The sequence below is a fragment of the Thermobia domestica genome, chromosome 6 (assembly GCF_964235325.1).
Source record: "Thermobia domestica chromosome 6, izTheDome1.hap1.1, whole genome shotgun sequence".
Lineage (NCBI taxonomy): Eukaryota > Metazoa > Arthropoda > Insecta > Zygentoma > Lepismatidae > Thermobia > Thermobia domestica.
This window is the reverse complement of record NC_137459.1, coordinates 130,435,062-130,452,736: the sequence shown is the minus strand read 5'-3', so window position 1 is coordinate 130,452,736 and position 17,675 is coordinate 130,435,062. Positions and strand designations below refer to the sequence as shown.

General features: G+C 35.0%; 1 protein-coding gene across 2 annotated transcripts in view; it reads right to left on the bottom strand.

The window, feature by feature from the left end:
• Nucleotides 1–11,826, bottom strand: part of LOC145688208 (uncharacterized) — a 151,350-nt gene extending 139,524 nt beyond the window's left edge. The window contains exon 1 of one of the 2 annotated variants that reach the window (XM_081762098.1): nt 11,698–11,826. The gene's annotated coding sequence lies outside the window, so the exon portion shown is untranslated. Of the gene's footprint in view, nt 1–11,499; nt 11,637–11,697 lie in introns of those variants that run through there. The other variant, XM_081762099.1, reaches the window with a different exon arrangement.
• Between the last annotated feature and the right edge of the window lie 5,849 nt (nt 11,827–17,675).

The window sequence follows — 17,675 nt, the reverse complement described above, 5'->3', positions numbered from 1 at the left end:
TATTTTAAACTCTGTTAAACTAACTTTTGTGACACACAGAGTTTGACCCTGGTTTAGCAGATACGCAGTAGTGACCAACAGATTCCCTTTTGTTGTATGTATATCTTATGTAAATAAACAATCATCATCACTATATATTTTCTCTCTTATTCCATTTTGCAACTGTTAAATAAGATTAACAAAAGTTTGTAAGAACTAATAGCGTTATATTAACAAAGGTTCACCAAGTAGTATATAAAATAATTTCGTCCTTATTTGTAATGGAATTGCAGGGGCTTATCGCCCATCCTTGTTAGGAAAAAGAAGCATATACAGTTTATTGCATTGCAGATAGCATACCCTACAGGGAAATTAAATTATACGTCACACTCTATCACTGTACTACCACACCAAACTAGTAATATTCCAAGACAAGAACCATTGTCTTGTTCTACAAATAACACTAGACTAGCAAGTGATAACACAATACGTGTACAGAAACCAATACATAGTCATTCAGGGAGTAGCCAGCAAGTTATTCTAGAGGGCCTTGATTTTTACAAACTAAAAACAAATCCAAAGTTTCTTTCAAGATTATGAAAGAATTAATAACGCATAGATACATACGTATTTCAGAAGTGCATATTATTATTATTATTATTATTATTATTATTATTAGTAGTAGTAGTAGTAGTAGTAGTAGTAGTATAGTAATAGTAGTAGTAATGGTAGTAGTAGTAGTAGTATAGTAGTAGAAATAGTAGTAGTAGTATAGTAGTAGTATTAGTAGTAGAAGCAGTAGTAGTATATGCTACATTTCTGAGACTTGAGTCTTGAGAGTATGTGAAGTTAAAATCAAAGGTTATGTTACGGACGGCAAATGATGACTTAACACCAAAAACACATTCCTGGCCGGGACCGGGGGTTAGTCTGTTTTATGTTTACTAAACGTGTTTAATAATTACAGCAAATGAAGGATGTTTATAATAGAATGTGAAAGAATACAGTTTTAAAAGAATTAAACTACGTCAACAAGTTAAAATAATTAAAAGAACCTAATTAATTAGCCACTTTGTACTCTCGTTTGCTTAACTGGATGAACCGAGGCCTAAAGGAAGAGAGTTTTCTGCCCAAATCTTATAAGCAGCGGGATATTTTAATATTATAGAAATTGACCCTCCTTCCCCTTAGAAGTGTAATTTTCAAGATGCTGAAACATATAGTATTTTATTACTTTTAGTTAAAAGTTCAAGTACCGAGTTTCACGCATCTAGCTTAAACAAATCTTTCCTTAATTTATTTACATATTTTCTGAGTAAGTAATGGGGAATTCGAACATAAAAAAAGTGCTCCCTTTGCTCTTTCCTTTTTATGTGTTCAATTTTCAGTTTTTTTTTAACAGGAAAGTTTATATGCCAAGTTTCATTTTACTAGCTTCAGAAACTTGCGAGATACACTACCCTTTAAAAAAATCTTGCCCCACCCTTTTTACGATACTTATTTCCAAAAATTCTTTTTTATGTCCTGCTTTCATAAGAAAATTATATTTTATAATTAAAATTTAACGACTCTACTTAAAGTAGTATGCCCAAAAAATTACTCATCTTTACTCTTTTATATAAGAGTACAGAAGATAAATACAGTCAAACAAATGGATTTCCATGAACAGTTTCCGATTTCTTATAACTACCTGATTCGTACATTTCCCACAAGCTGTGATTTTAAATTTACGCTCTGTCAAGGTCCAGGTTTCAAAAAGGAACTAACTGGAAATATAATAATATTATGTATTTGTGTACATGTGTAATATGTATAAATTTATTGTCTTATTGAAGCTTTCGTAATCTGGAAATAAACTTTTGATTTGCTTTTAATATATAAAAATCATGCTCCCCTAGAAAAATTTGCAGGCTACACCCCTAAATGACTATGTAGTAATTTTTGCAAAAATGGCACAGGACCTAAAATTTAGGTCTAGTGCCTATATTTTTAGGACTTGTGCCGTTTAAGACTTATGAATGTCACCCACTGTATTGCATAATAAATGCTCTTTGTTCAATTTTAAATTTACTGCGTTCTTTATGTATACAGTTGGTATTTAATTTTCACTCGTGAAATGTCTAGTGAACTTTTGTCCTAATTAAGTAAACTTCGGTGGATTTTTGTCCTACTCTTAATAAAATACGCTCCGCACTGTATATATTGCAATTCTGAATATTTGCTTGGTTTCAGAAGTCTGGTAAAATATGCTTTTTAAACATTTTTTATTATTTATTTATTTATTTATTTTCGTTTTAGGAATTTGTCTTGGAATTCTCGTATCTCCATTCGAAAGAAACGAATTTCGTAACTAATTATGTAATTCTTAGAATGAAATAGGTTGTATTATGTAATTCGTGTATAAGTGCAGAACAGATAGTGATAATAATAATCTTAGTAGTACAAATATAGCTGTTACTGTTGGAATTAGATACGTTCGTAACATTATTGCCAACTAGTTGCTGCATCGTCCCAATTTCGTGTGGTGGTGGCGAATTTCAGAACTAAAGCAAGTGAATGAAAAAGGCACAAGTCCTAAATGGCAGAAGTCCTAAAATTTAGGTCTAGTGCCCATATTTTTAGGACTTCTGGATGTCACCCTGTGGATAACGTAACTGTACATTTAAGCTATCACATTAACAAATATCTATATTCGGTATGCTCATTCTATATTATATAAAAAGATCTACTAAGACCACCCCACGACTGTGTGTATAAAACGTTTATATATCATATTCTCAACTTGGAATCTTTCTACTCTAGGTGGGTTAAGTGTTTGACCCAAGGAAGCTTCTTTACCTAAGTTTCATAATTGTTTGTTTACTGATCTTGACTTAGGGAGCCGCGGCAAATTAGCAGCCGACGTTAGGATTCAAACTGACTTACAGATCAGTGTTCCGCAACCCTTCTCTACTCGCAGCAGAGTACTTATTATCTACGACTGAACATGGCACACCAAAAAGCTTCACTTTATTCTCTTCTAAAAACGTATTATATAATGACAGTGTTGTTATAAATGCGTATTATAATCAACCTATTATTATTGTATCGTAATATTATTAAATAGAAATTAAATTGTGTATTTACTAGCTAATAATTCACAAACATGAATTAAAAGTGCTCCATATTATGGTACTAATAAAACAAAACTAACCAACGCACCAAATATATATATATAATACTTGTGTAACAGTTTTGGTAATGTAACATCGCCTTCATTAGATAGTGTGTCTGACGAGGACGATGTTACATTTCCGAAACTGTTACACAAGTATTATTAATACATATTTGGTGCTTTGGTTTGTTTTCTTTCATTAATAGTGTAAATATTTCTAAAGTTATAATGATCAAGATAAATACTATAAACTTACTCTACTGTAAAGAAAAGAAAGGCAAGAAAATACAACGCTCTGTTACAGTTATCCTTTAGACGCCCGCCACGTTATTGTTATTTTTTGTTTTAAGCAAAATCGTAGACTCTCACGTTGAGGGGTTCTTGCGGCTCCCCTAATTATCACAGTCATGATTCATACACCGTTGAGAAGCTTATAGAATACAGATTTCAACGAGGTAACATTCGTGCAATTCCCACCATATTCGTAGAAGGCATAATTATGGGCTGAGCTATTGATGTTTATCGTAAAAATACATGTAATTTACGTCAAAAATCTGAAACTCCAAAACATGGCCAACTTTGCCCACTCCCTGCTCCCCCATATAAGCAAGAAGTACAAATACAGGATATTACCATGTAGTGGCCTACTTCATTGCTTCAGATACCGATTTTTATGAGTGTATCTCCAGAGGGGGAATGGCACCCTCCCCCCAAAAAAAAACTTTTTGAAAAAAACTCTCTTTACCCTCCTAACCCCGCCGTGGTACCCCCACATACATAAAATGCACACCGGCGGAAAGCTGCGTCCTTCAGGAATACATTGGTACTATAGTCATCTTCCTACCTTAATTAAGGGGTGAGCTATTGAGGCTTAAAGCCCTGACGCAGCATTTGCGTCAATGGGCGTTTAAAGGTTAAAGTAAATAATTGAACAGATATTTTCAATGTCGTACTTATGCCTACGTAACTGCACACAAATAGCTGGTCTGTTGACGCAACATTAGTAATAGAAGTCTCATTATTTCATCGACAGATCTGAGTCCTACTCTCTGTGGTATTTCAATTTCAGTCAACGTCGAGTAGCCCAGTTCACACAAATATGTAGTTGAAAATTAATTAACCTGGTAACCAACAGACAGGAAATTTTAAAATTTCACTTAGAGCTGATGAGCCTGACTTTTTTTTTTTTTCTATCTCTTTACAAGCAGTCATTTACAACATTTCAACTATGTGTAGTTTGTTGGCCTTTACGACAAGTTCACCTGTCTTATTACTAACTTTCTGTACTCTTTCCTAAACACGTACTGTAGCAGTCATAAGAGTTTCTTTGTTTTTTGTGTTATTATAACAACTGACGAAAATACTGCACAGAGTATAAAAAGTATAGCAGAGGATGAAATCATGTAGAAGCATATGAAACACAGTAACTCAGGTACAATAATAGCTCGATAATTAGTTTCTTACAATAGGTAAAAATTCGCGTCACACCTTTCATCCTGCGAGGCATAGCAGTGTGCAGCGGCACATTGGTTGCGAAACACTGTCTTTGGGAAGCCGTGGAAAATTCTAGCACAGTAGGACGCACTGAACAAAAAATACTTTGGAACCATCAGCTAAAGATATTCCTTCCTGTATGTTTCTAATTCTTCATTCTGGCAATTATTTCACATTATGCATTTAAGCCCATAAACCTACTTAACTTCCGAGGTTAACAGTAGGAAACATTACATAGTCGTAGATTAAGAAATTTTCTATTATACTACAGTAAATCTGCAATAAGTTTGTAACTGTCTTAACATATCGGAGATTGCTCAAGATCTTTGCGAAACTAAATAGTAACAAGAATATTCTCTCTCATATTGGCAGATACTGCCTCATAATTTAATTTAATAACTTAAATGTTATCCCACACGTCGTCTTAATTGAAGTGAAACGTTCTGTGGACTACAGGAAATGTTCTCCACCACACGCTCCCATGCAAAGAACCAAGGATCACTTGGACAAGAGATCATACTATTCTTTGACTAGGCCATCGTGTCCTCACATTTTGACCTCGAAGTTAACTAATTTATGGAGTGTAAAATCATTATTGTGAAATAATTGCTGGAATGGAAAAATAAGAAGATATGACCATGTCATAATGCAGTTTATTGCAGAAACATTTTGGTTCACAGCGCTCTTACTGTGTTAGAAGTTTTTACAATTCACCGAACATAGGCAAATACTACTTTTCTTTATTTACTGTCCTTTTCCGTAGCCCTTGTCAGTATTCTAGTGGCTAGCACGCATGCCTTTAATGAGGGAGGGAGGAAAGAAGGTAGGTAAAGTTGAGATTTCTGGGGATATGGTCCCCAGGTCCCACTCGACAGGTTTTTTTTTTTTTTTTTTTTGTTTTGTTTTGTGCGAAAAAGTTTTGCACGATTCTCTGAAGACCCTTCCGGTGCACAACATTGAAATTCCGGTCTGTTTAGCTGCTCACGTATATGAAACGTATCAGTCCTTCATAATCTTGATCTTCTACACTAGCATATAACGAAGATCGACTATAAAGCATTCATTAAAAAAAAAATACCTGTGGTGAAACGCTTACCTACCTCTTCTAAAGTAGAGTGAATAGAATGTCAATGTACGTTTCGATATAATTGCTGATGGCAGAACTTTCTTTGTCTTTCTGCGATGAGCTCTTGTGTCAAAAATTTTCTGCAGAAGAAAACACTTGTGACTGTTAAAAATACACTTTACGCGACGTAAAAAACAGTTCAAACTATATTTATGCGAGTCGTCCGTGCATTTAAGACATCTACACATAGCAGGCATGTTTTGATACTTTTCTGTTGGCTATTTCTTTTTTTTCTCTGGCAATTTTTCTGCACAGGCGCGACAAATTTTCTGCGATCACATCGCAGATCGCGGCATGTTCTGCTATAGGGATATAATTGAATCCAGAAAACGAAGTTCCATACACAAATTTTCCATACGTTCGTTTTCGGTACCTCGTGCTCTTTACCAACAAGTTTCTAATATAAAATATTTACATAAACCTGTAGGTTCCTATAGATATATACAAACCTACAGATTCCCAAGCAGTGGTGTACACAGACTTTTATCAAGGACGGATACAAACACTCTTTTTCATATCCTTTCACAAGCATGATTTTTATATAACCTATATGTCAGATACTCTAAAATGCATTGAGCTCTTGGGCACAAGATGCCCGAGATATGCCAAAACTCGGGTTGTATGAGTTACAGCAGGTCAAGCCTAACGTCATTTGACAGCATAAGCTAGATGTCAAAAAAGGCGTTGTAATTCTTATAATCAGACTCATTGCACACCGTAAAGATAAGTCAATTCCTCGCAAAACCACGCTATACTTTTGTAGATTTTTGTTTCGATAAAGGCACAAATGCTGCGCAGGCCAGTGAAGAAATTTATGCTGTGTATGGATAAAATACGCTATCAAAAGAAACAGCCGAAAAATTGTTCAATCGCTTTGGTTCTGAAAATTTCCATGCCCAAGATGTTCCTCGCAGGGGCCGACCATTCACAGAAAAAGTAATAGTGATAGATATTGTTAATTTACATTCATGCTTAAAAAAACTCATGCATTTCGTTATTTGAGCAACGACCCACTGTGAATTAAATCCTGTTTCACTATTTATAATGGAGATAAAAATATCAAATTTTCAATGTCGTGTCAGATATAGTAAGTTTTTATGTTCTCTAGAGTTATTTCTTATACACTATTTCGTGTTGCTGAAACTACAATAATTTCGTTAATTATGAACAATACTCCCCTTCTACCATAATTCTGATTTGTGGGTGCTCTTAACTTTATTCTTGTTTCTAATGTTCTTCATCTCAATGTACTTAAACCTAAATGTTCGACTATAAATTAAAACACTATCTCTAATATGTGCTAGTTTAGCTGGGAAAATATTTTTTAGTTCAGTGACTTTTATCATGCCTTTCTGTTTGTAACATTGTGCTTGTTCGTATTTCTGTTTAGCGTCCAGTACGTGTCTTCAAATTTAACGTGTTAAAAACAATGCGAGAAATGCAAGCACTGGGACTGGAGAAATGTATTGAAAATGCACTGTTGGCAGTAGAAATTACTCTTTTTAAGTAGATGTATTTATATCACACAGCAAACAAGTATGCAAACAATTCACAATTCAAGACAGCATACCAGGGTTGGCTGGTGTCAACCAAAAAATGAAAAATGTTCGTAAAAGGGTAACTGTTTGTAAAATATTGATGAACTCACATTTGTGGGTTATCATGTTATACTTCTGTATATTATTCGTATTATATTCAGACCTAAATTCCCCATTCATTACTCAAAGAGATAATACTACAAAAGCATCATTTTTTAAATAAGTTTATGAATGTTTCTTTTGTGATTTTTTTCATAGTTTATTATTATTATTCAATAGCAATCAAAGAAAAATCTAAATATTGTTTCGTTTTAATAACGTTTACTATTTATAAAATACATCCATATGCCGTATTTTTTTTTTTTTTTTTTTTTTTTTTTTGGGAGGGAGGATCATACAAACCCCGTGAGAGGCATTTACTGAAATCAAAATATCTTTGGTATCTATTTATGTATAAATGGGTCAAAGCCAAAGTGGACTCAAATAATTCGTATCTTTATTCACTTTTAATTTTATACAAATTAAGTCGTCGTATTTCTTTAACTTGGACTAAATTAGTCCATATGTAATTCTGTATAGTGGTTTCACTTGTGCAACTGTATCGTTTTGTCCTTCTGAATTGACTCTTGACAATTATGTTAATAAGTATGTAAAGCATCAGTGCAACATATTTTTATCAGGAGTCCTTCGTGAGTGAGTCAGCAAACGTATCGCATTTGTGGCCAATTAGTCCTGGTTTCGAGTTCAAATGGAGGACAATTTCTCTGGGATGTAAGCCGAGAAGCGGTTTAAGGTTATGTGAACCCTCTCAGCATAACCTGGTTGTTGCATAATAACACCAAGGCGAAACAAACTTATTTCTGTCCGTATGGGATATAAATACATAGAGCAAATTATTTAAACCAAAAAAGACCAGGTTTAAACAAACATTTTTTTTTTTAAATAAAAACCATGGTTTTTGCCAACCCTGCAGCATACACAATCAGGTATGATAATGACGTGAAGGGCGAAACCCGAACAATGTCCAGCAAGTACCTGTCTTGCACGTTTGGATTTTAATTGAATGAGTGAGTTGAAAAAGGTACAAATTCCACAAATATAGGCAAGTTAAACTCAGATAGTTATTTTATTCTTAGTAAGTCTATACCTGTTGAGAGGAACACGAATACATTCCTTAATTTTAAATAATCTATATTGAGGTCTCCTGAAACATGTGAGTGGAAAATGGAACATATTCCTTTAATTCATTCATTTTTCCATTCAGTGTCGGAACGTTGAGATTTCTGGAACGTGTTCCTTTTTCAACTCACTTATTCAATTACGTCCTAATTCATCTTTTATGAAGTTTTTCTTCCTGCATTTATTCCAAACTTGACTATCAATTTACCTGATATAGCGTTAAAATATTAAATAATACTTTTGATAAAGTGGATACTTTCAAATAACTAGGATCATTATTAACAGATGAAAACCATATTCACGAAGAAATTAAATGTCGACTAAAAGCAGGGAATTCGTCTTATTATTCAGCTCAAAAATCTCTTGTCGTCGCGAATTTGAAGCTTAAAATAAATAAAACGATAACCATGCCTGATATTTTGTATGGTTGCGAAATATAGTCGCTTATTCTAAGGGGATAACGTAGTCAATGTATTTGAGAACAAGATCCTGAGACGAATATTCTGTCCCAAGAGGAATGGGAATGGAGAATGGCGGAAACTTCATAACGAGGAACTACATAATATATACGGTTTACCCAACATTGTTAGGGTCAAGTCTAGGAGGCTCAGGTGCGCAGGTCATGTAGCCACGATAGAAGAACCTGTTATGTAGCCAGGTAGATAGAAGTAGCTACCTGGAAGACAATAGGAAAACGACCATTAGGAAGATCTGGGCGCAGATGGGAGGATAATATTAACATGGATCTTGCAGAAACAGAAATACAAAGTAGAAACTGGATCCAGTTGGCTAAGGACGGAAGTCACTTTAGTGAACGCAGCACTGAACCTCCGGGTTCCATAGGTCATATAGTTAGTTACTAAGTTCTTAAAACCACCAGTTATTCACCATTCAGCTGACAAGCTATTTTCATAATTGGATTCAATTCTAAAACTGCTACATTTAGAAGAAGCGTAAACTTTACAATACACGCTCCAGCTGGAAACGATAAGCAGGACCGTTTTAAAAGGGTACAGTAGAGTACGATAGGGAAAAGTAGAGCATTACTCGAGCAGACAGGGACTACGTGATAATGACTCTTGCAGACCTTTCTTTAAAGAGATATAAATCATGACAGTGCCCTCAATGTATATCTATAGGTGTCTCACGTATATTAAAGAAAACTTGGAAAATATTAGTACCCGAAACAAAAATGAAATGAAATCTTTGAGTTTTACGTCCTACGGTTATGCCGGTTAGGCTAAAGGAGACGGTGATTATGAGAAATGAATGAGATGGTTGAATGAAGAAAGTGGGAGGAAACGGGAGAACCCCGAGAAAACCCACACACACGGTGTTTGTCCACCACAAAGTTCACTTGGCGGGAGCAGGGTTTGAACTCGGGACCCCAAGCACCAGAGGTGAACGCTCTACCACTGAGCCACCGCGGCCCCCCCGAAATAAAATTCATTGCTATAACACAAGATACGGAGACGACCTCGATACACCATATTTCAGGTTAAGTAAAACACAAAAGAGTTATAAATACACTGCGATGAAGATATATAATCTTCTACCTACAGAAATTCGTGGTATGTGTAATAGAAACTTTGAGAAACACTGTAAATCTTGGCTCAATGAAACAGCTGTGTATAGCGTTTTAGAATTTGAGAAAGAATTAAAAAATAAGAAGTGACTAGTTATGTACCTATATATTTAATGTATATATTTTGTATACTCTCTTGACGTTGTCTATTGCAACAAATGTTAACGACAATAAAAATATTTTATTCTATTCTATTCTATTCTATTCAGACAGACCTTTAAATTTTCGGCTGATATTTAGTATCTCCCCCAATCTTGCACATATATGATCTCGTGTTACTCACTTCACAAAATATAGCTGGGCAAGCGACAGCTGGGCTAGGGGATTAGAAGCTCCATAGGGCCTTTTTTCTACCTTTATCACGATTTAGACAAAAACAAGGCACTCTGCTCTGGAGACGAGTTGGGGGAGATACTAAATGCCATCCAAATTTTCTATTTGGTAGAACCGTCTGCTTGAATGAACGATAAAGTAGAGTAGAGCAGGGTGGGATCAGCTCAGTAACTAAATCAAAGTCGCTATGTTACCTACTTTTTAACATCCTAGATAATCAATGAATAATTCCTAAAAGTATCACGTTTCCCCTCCTTCCCAAACGGGAAGTAGCTGTCGTATACTTCAACCAATACTTCTAACATTAGACTCACGGAATGAAAATACTACCTCCTATACAAGTCTGGAAACATGACAATAGTTAATCGTAAGTTAGTTTTATTGTGCTTTTGACATCTACTTCTTCCCATTCTCTTACGAAAACTTATTTACCGATAGCCTACCTTGCATGACATGAGTAACTACCGGTAATTCTTATTGAAGAAAGGACTGGATCTAGAGCAACGAGTCATTTAAGGAAACAAACTGAAGAAGGAACCAAAGCATTCAATCCAGAGGAATGAATAGTTGCTTGGAATAGATTGAAAGAAATAATGCCGAAAAATAAACTATACTTTCCATCACTACTGTGATGTAAAAAAATAAACTAACAAAAAAAGACTAAGTGCCGCAGAACAGGTCCAGGGATATCGAACCTACCCTAACGTAACCTAATTTAATCCATAACATGTTGAACCTACTCTGCTGTTCAAAGGTCAAAAAAAGAGAACTGTCTTCCTATCTGAGAGTTTCTATACCAATAACATACGACCAATTTCCACAATGCAGTGTCACACCACGGTTTTCTTTTTACAGCAGTTTACTTAATACATGAAAATCAATCTGTACATATGCGAAAACATCCCATTACTGTTTTCCTTTTGACAGCCGTCATGCATTCTGCCAGTAAGCTATTCCACAACTCAATCCAGCATAAAATCTATCACTAGATACGTTAATGCATTCAGCCCCGAGTTCTGCGATGGAAGTTATATTCATCATTTGAGCATCAAACCGCAGACAAATATTTGTGCAAATTGTATACAACATTCAGAAAGAAGTTTACACAAACCTTATTTAATACTCTAAATGTGACACATCGCCTTTACAGAGTAAATAATTCCATGCATTTGCGAAGGTAATCCAGGCAAACGATTCAGTCACATCTTTCAGAGAAAGTTATACAATGGGTTGAACAACTGTACGATATCGTTCAGTACTGACTATACATTTTAAACAAAACTTAAATTATCAAGTAAAATATACTCACTAACTGGTCGTAAACCTATAAAACGTTAACTTTTTATACATAAATGTTTTTTTCTTGAGCCTTCACCTAGCACCCACATTACTACACATTAACCATTAAATATGTCACAAACTTTGACTTCCGGTTCCGGTTGACTCAATATTACCATTTAGTATATTCTCTTAATCACACTTTTTCTACGAAGAAATCACTAAAAATATTATTCATTGGGTCTCATTTATTACGGATTTTCGTGAATGCAAAGCAAACCGTGCGGTTTAGTTTGCGAGAAACATTTTATCGACAGGAAACAAAAACGCAAATTTTGTGGTCTGTTGACACAAGTATCGTTGTCTGCAAAAAAAAAAAAAAAAAAAAGTTCGCATATACTGTAACTTCCACATTTTCATGCTGCTTCGTGCTTTCTTTAACAAAGCAGTGTAGTATTGAATAATTATTTATGACTTTTGAAATAAAATAAAGCAAAATAAGAAAATTATAAGCAAAAACTTTTATTGCTATGAAACTTTAGTCTGCCAGATAAATTACACGAAGAGTGTTCCAGGGGAAATATGAGGAAAAATGACTCCACACAGTGCACAGGCATTAGGAACACGCACAAATACATAAATTTGAAAAAAGAAAAACAGGAAATAAAGTATTTTTTAATTCACACTTAATGTACAGGTACAATATGCGAAATCAATCAATATCTTCAGTGGGAATTGTTGAAAGAGACAAAAAAAAAAAAAAAATGGGTCTTTAAAATTTCAAACGTAAACCTGCGTTTGGAGCGATTCAATTAGCAATATCACAACGCATATACGTACAAGTTGCCTCTGTGGTCAAGCGTGTTTAGTAATACTGTTCAAACTCTGGAGACAAAGGGCGGTAATTCAAGCCTGAGAACAATCAGTTCTTTTTATTTTCAATACAAGGATCTTTTTTTTTTAAAAAAAGGTATAAAGTTCTATTTTGAAGTGCTTGAAAAAACTAAATCAGATAAACTGTCACGTTTCAAAGCTCAGTCACATTAATTTGACAAGTCCGTCAAATATATACGATGACGTTAAAATAATATTCTTATAATGAGAACAGATTTCAGTTACAGTGGGAACTCATGTGGTTCGGATTCTACATTAATCAATATGTCCACGTCTCATATAGCCTTGCTGCTATACACCCCTATTCTAGTACAACATAAAAAATAATCTGCCTTATGCAGAGTCGTTTTGATGTGTGATTGGCATCATACTAAAGCACTGACTTCTGCAGGACACTTATGTTAGTCGAGCTCTTTAGTATGGCACTAATCGCGCTTCAAAACGACTCTGCATAAGGCCCAATAGTTCTAAAGAAAAAGTCAATATCTGTGTCTGTGTATGGAGAGAGAGGGGTCACCATGATTAATCCACACCTTTGCCCTTTATGACCCAGTCCTCCAGTGTGCTCGCTTCTACGCAGTAGTAACTTCAACACTCCCACTCTAGATATCTGTTCCGACTCGACGAAACCATGCTGTTACTGGCAAACTAGCGCATATCCTTCGAAGTGTCGCTATATCGATTATCGATATTTACCGCCAAGTGAGCCACTAGGTGTTGGTGACGTTTATGGCATGGCGTATTGGGTTTTACAATCCAAGGAAAATTAAAATTTTTGAAATAAATAACGTTTGTGTTAATTAATGCCTGTTATGGGAAAAATAAATTTTAAAACAAGGATATTTTCAAATTTGCCAGTTTTCCATATAAATGTAAATGGAGTAAAGTTTTAAATTCATACTAACCGCTTTTTAAGAATTAGAGTTTATTTACAACTACAAAACCTCAGTTTTTGGTATCTACCTTTTACAAAAACGTTCACATGTTTTTCAGAAAGCGATTTTTGGAAGGACACTGCTTTCATTTTTTTTAATTATATCCCGCAACATGATGGCTAACTGGACAAGTGGCCCGATGGATTCAAAACAACGTTCGGGACCACTGACCTAGAGAAAGAGAAACAATTCATTTCATTGTTTAAGTTTTACATACGCAAACAAACACACACGTGCATATATATATATATATATATATATATATATATATATATATATATATATATATATATATATATATATATATACAGAATGAATAATTCGATGCATTCCTCGCAAAGGGATATTGTACAAGTACTTTGTAACCTTTTCACCTATGTGAAGGGGGGGGTCGGAAATCAATGGTTTCTGAATAATTTGCACATGTGTGATTTGTTTGAAATTTGCCGTCTAACAACAGGAGCGCGAGAAAGTTTTACCCTGACTCACTTCTACATATCGTAGAGTGATGAAATTCCACGTGATAACGTACAGCTCAGTAGAAGTATGTATTATCTGACAGGAAAGTAAATGTACACCTATTTTTCGAGTCTGGCATTCCTGCGCTCCATCCGTGGAGAGTATGAAAATTAAATCAACCAAATATTTACTGAGGGGCAAAAAGAAAAGTTTAATCTGAATAAGACATTACAGAGGGGCACAAGCTCTGAATACGAATAGTGCATATTGTAAATAAAGGACGACACCGAAAGAGAAAGCCAGAAACAGCTGTTAAGCTTAAAAAAAAGAGTAAAAATTTTCGAAGTGGGAACATAAAACACAAATACAACAAATACACCGACAACTAAACGATCACCATGCCATGATCTCGGTGTAGTGGTTAAGGTGCTGGCTTACAAATGCAAAGGTCGTCAGTTCGAGTCCCCGTGAAGGACATTTTTAAAATTTTTGTTGATAATGCATACAGCTCATGAGAGGGTAAAAGAGGTCGTATTTAGTTTTTCGTAGCAATTATTCTTGGTAATGTTTAGTACTGATAATACTTTTTTTTGTCTTTGCGTATTGCTTTTATTCTTTTTTTTCATTTCGAAAGAGAAGAATATCCGAACAAATGCCACCAAAATTTCTCTTATTTTGAATGTAAACGCCATTTGCGATTAGTGAAGAATAAAAATTGAACGTTCCGAAGTAGTTGCAAAAAGTAAAAAGAAAAACATGGAAATGAACCATACTCATGGTTACTAAAAATACAATTTCTACATGCCTTACACCTCCCGACCACATTTCTACGTTAGCAAGTAAGAGGCTTGTGTTTAGGTTAGGCTGGTCAATACGTTTTGCAAAGGGGCCCGGTTTAGCTCTGACGCACTACAGGTGCGAGAAGGGAGCAAAACACTTTTTCTCTCTTCCTCTGTGTGTCTATTTATCTATCAATCTGTATGTATATATATAACGCTATTTGTGAATGCCATAACCACCCTAATTTTCAGCGGATTGAGACGAAACTTGGCACAAACATTAATTGTTGAAATATCTTGATGCGTTCGTTAACCACAATAATCAGATGAAAATGTTCAAAATGGCGGCCCTTCAAACTCTTAAAAAGTTCCAAGGGAACCAAATTTCGCCCATAAAGAGGTATTCAGAAAGTTTGATTAACTTTTCCTCTTTTACAGAAATATTTGTGTGCAAGGCTTATCCTCTTTTATTGAAATATTGGACCCGATTAATCGCCTAAAGAAGGTTCACGCCCTTTCGCTAGGGTCAGGCTTTTTTTTTTTTTTTTTTTTTTTTTTTTTTTTTTTTTGCAGAATGGGGTTATATTCGTATCGGAAAAAGATGATTGTTAGTGATGATATGAAATTACACCTTGAAAGTGAAGTAACTTGTGAAACGTGGTATTTGAAAGAATAATATAATAAATGTGCTTTCCTCTAACACAGAGAACTGTAAATCATGTATTTCGAGTTGAGTTGAGTTGATTTTGAGTTTAACATCCCTTTTCAGCAGCGAGGCTATATGAGACGTGGACCTACTGATTAACGTGGAATCCGAACCACATGAGCTCCCGTCGGGAATCGAATCCGGGCCTCATGTATTTCGAGTTCGGGAGCGTGGATGGCGAGGAGTGTTATTTGCTTTGCTTTTTAGTAACACATTGCAATGCAAATAAAGGTAGGCAACATTAGTGGTAAGTAAAACAATAATAATAATAATAATAATAATAATAATAATAATAATAATAATAATAATAATAAGCGTTGTTTGTGGCAAGGCAACATCTTTCTCAATTCTTCTTCAAACGTAATGGTTGTAACGCCATATCTCCCTTACAAACAAAATATTAGCAATTTATATCGAGAGAACGGGAAATTGTATAGTGATGGGAGCAACGTTGGACAGTATGCACTCATAGTACTCAGAAAAATAAGCGATTTCAATGCAAAATGAACGAGGAGTCATTGTCATGGGGAGTCGTGGGACCATGGCAGAGCCCTCTTTAGGCAAAAAGGCGATAACTTATATCGAGAGAACAGGAGGTGGTAGGATGGGACCAACGTTGGACACCGTGGACTTATGAGGCGCATCGAAAAAATTTGGGGGGCGGACGCCAGCGAGCCTTACTTCTTTCCACATAATAATATAAAATTATATTGTCGAAATACACACACGAGTTAGCTACTAATATTTCATATTATTATTATTATTATTATTATTATTATTATTATTAGTAGTAGTAGTAGTAGTAGTAGTAGTAGTAGTAGTAGTAGTAGTAGTAGTATTAGTAGTAGTAGTAGTATTATTATTATCAACAGCGTCTATTCATTACCTGAGCATGTTTGACATAAAACCAAAGAGAAGATCCATCATTCGTAGAAAGAATAAGAATAGCCAGTTACTTTAACTGTGAGCGACAGCGAAAAATACGAAATAAGTGACTACCTTAGCGAAAAGGAACAATACTTTCTCTCAAATGGATAAAAAATCAAACCAAGATAGATTCGAACTCGCATGGGCGGCGCGAAAAGACAGTGCTTTGTCCACCTTTTTTTTTTAACTGACTCACCGAACGTGTTTTAGTAACTTACTTATTGTTAATTTTACTTGCTTCACTGATTTAACTTGATTTTTCTAATAACTTATAACGACAGGGACACAAACACAGAAACATCGAGAACAGTTAAAAATCATAGATTCTCTCCCGCCGGGAATCGAACCCGGGACACCATACACCAAAGGCGCACGTGCTAGTCACTAGACCAGCAGGGAGATTAGGAATTATGACCACTGTATTGTCGGCTATCACTTTTGTGGGTTGTATACTATGATCACATGTTTGTTCTTTGCTGGAAGAGTTAAACCTACATTCTATGTAATACATGAGGTATTTAGACCTACATGCTCTTCATATAATGTAATAAAAGGGTCAAGCTGGGAATAAGAAAACGAACATTCCTTGGACAAAATGGAAACTATTGGCATCAGAAATATTTATCTACGAGGCATGCGCAGTAGTATATTTCAGAATAGTTACTGTTTAGTTCAGTAAACGAAGAAAGGGGTATAAAAAAGCAAATATGTCGCGTCAACGAGATGGACTAGAGTTGACAGAGGCGGAAGCATATGTGTAGTAATACAACAACTTGGTTAAATTTATAATTGGTTCTTTATTCTGTAGTAGATCGTATCACAACTTTACGGGAGAGCAGAGACTTACTGACGCTATAATATAGTAAGCTTTAGTAACACGATCATATAGACACAAATGGATGTAACTGTGAGTACTACAACTTAAATTTAACGAAAACCGTTTAGATATTCAGTGATTTGCAGGGTTGTATAAGACACAATACAATTCTTCATACCTCAGCTTCCGCCTTCCAGTAGCTAGATACATGCAATTTCTGGTTAGATACTGAAACTGCTGTCGGAGTTTAATACATGACGTATTGCAGGATACAAAATGCTTTGCATTACTTGTTTGTTTGTAGACAGCTACTAGCTTAGTGTTCTGAAAGGTTGTGTACAAACTAAGGATAGCCAATTCCGGAATTATTACTTTCCGGACTCCCGAAAGTAAAACCGGACAAATTCCGGAATTCGGAAAATTCCGATTTTGGAATAATTCCGGAATTCAGAAAAATCCGGAAATTAGAAATTTCTGATTTCGTTAACATTC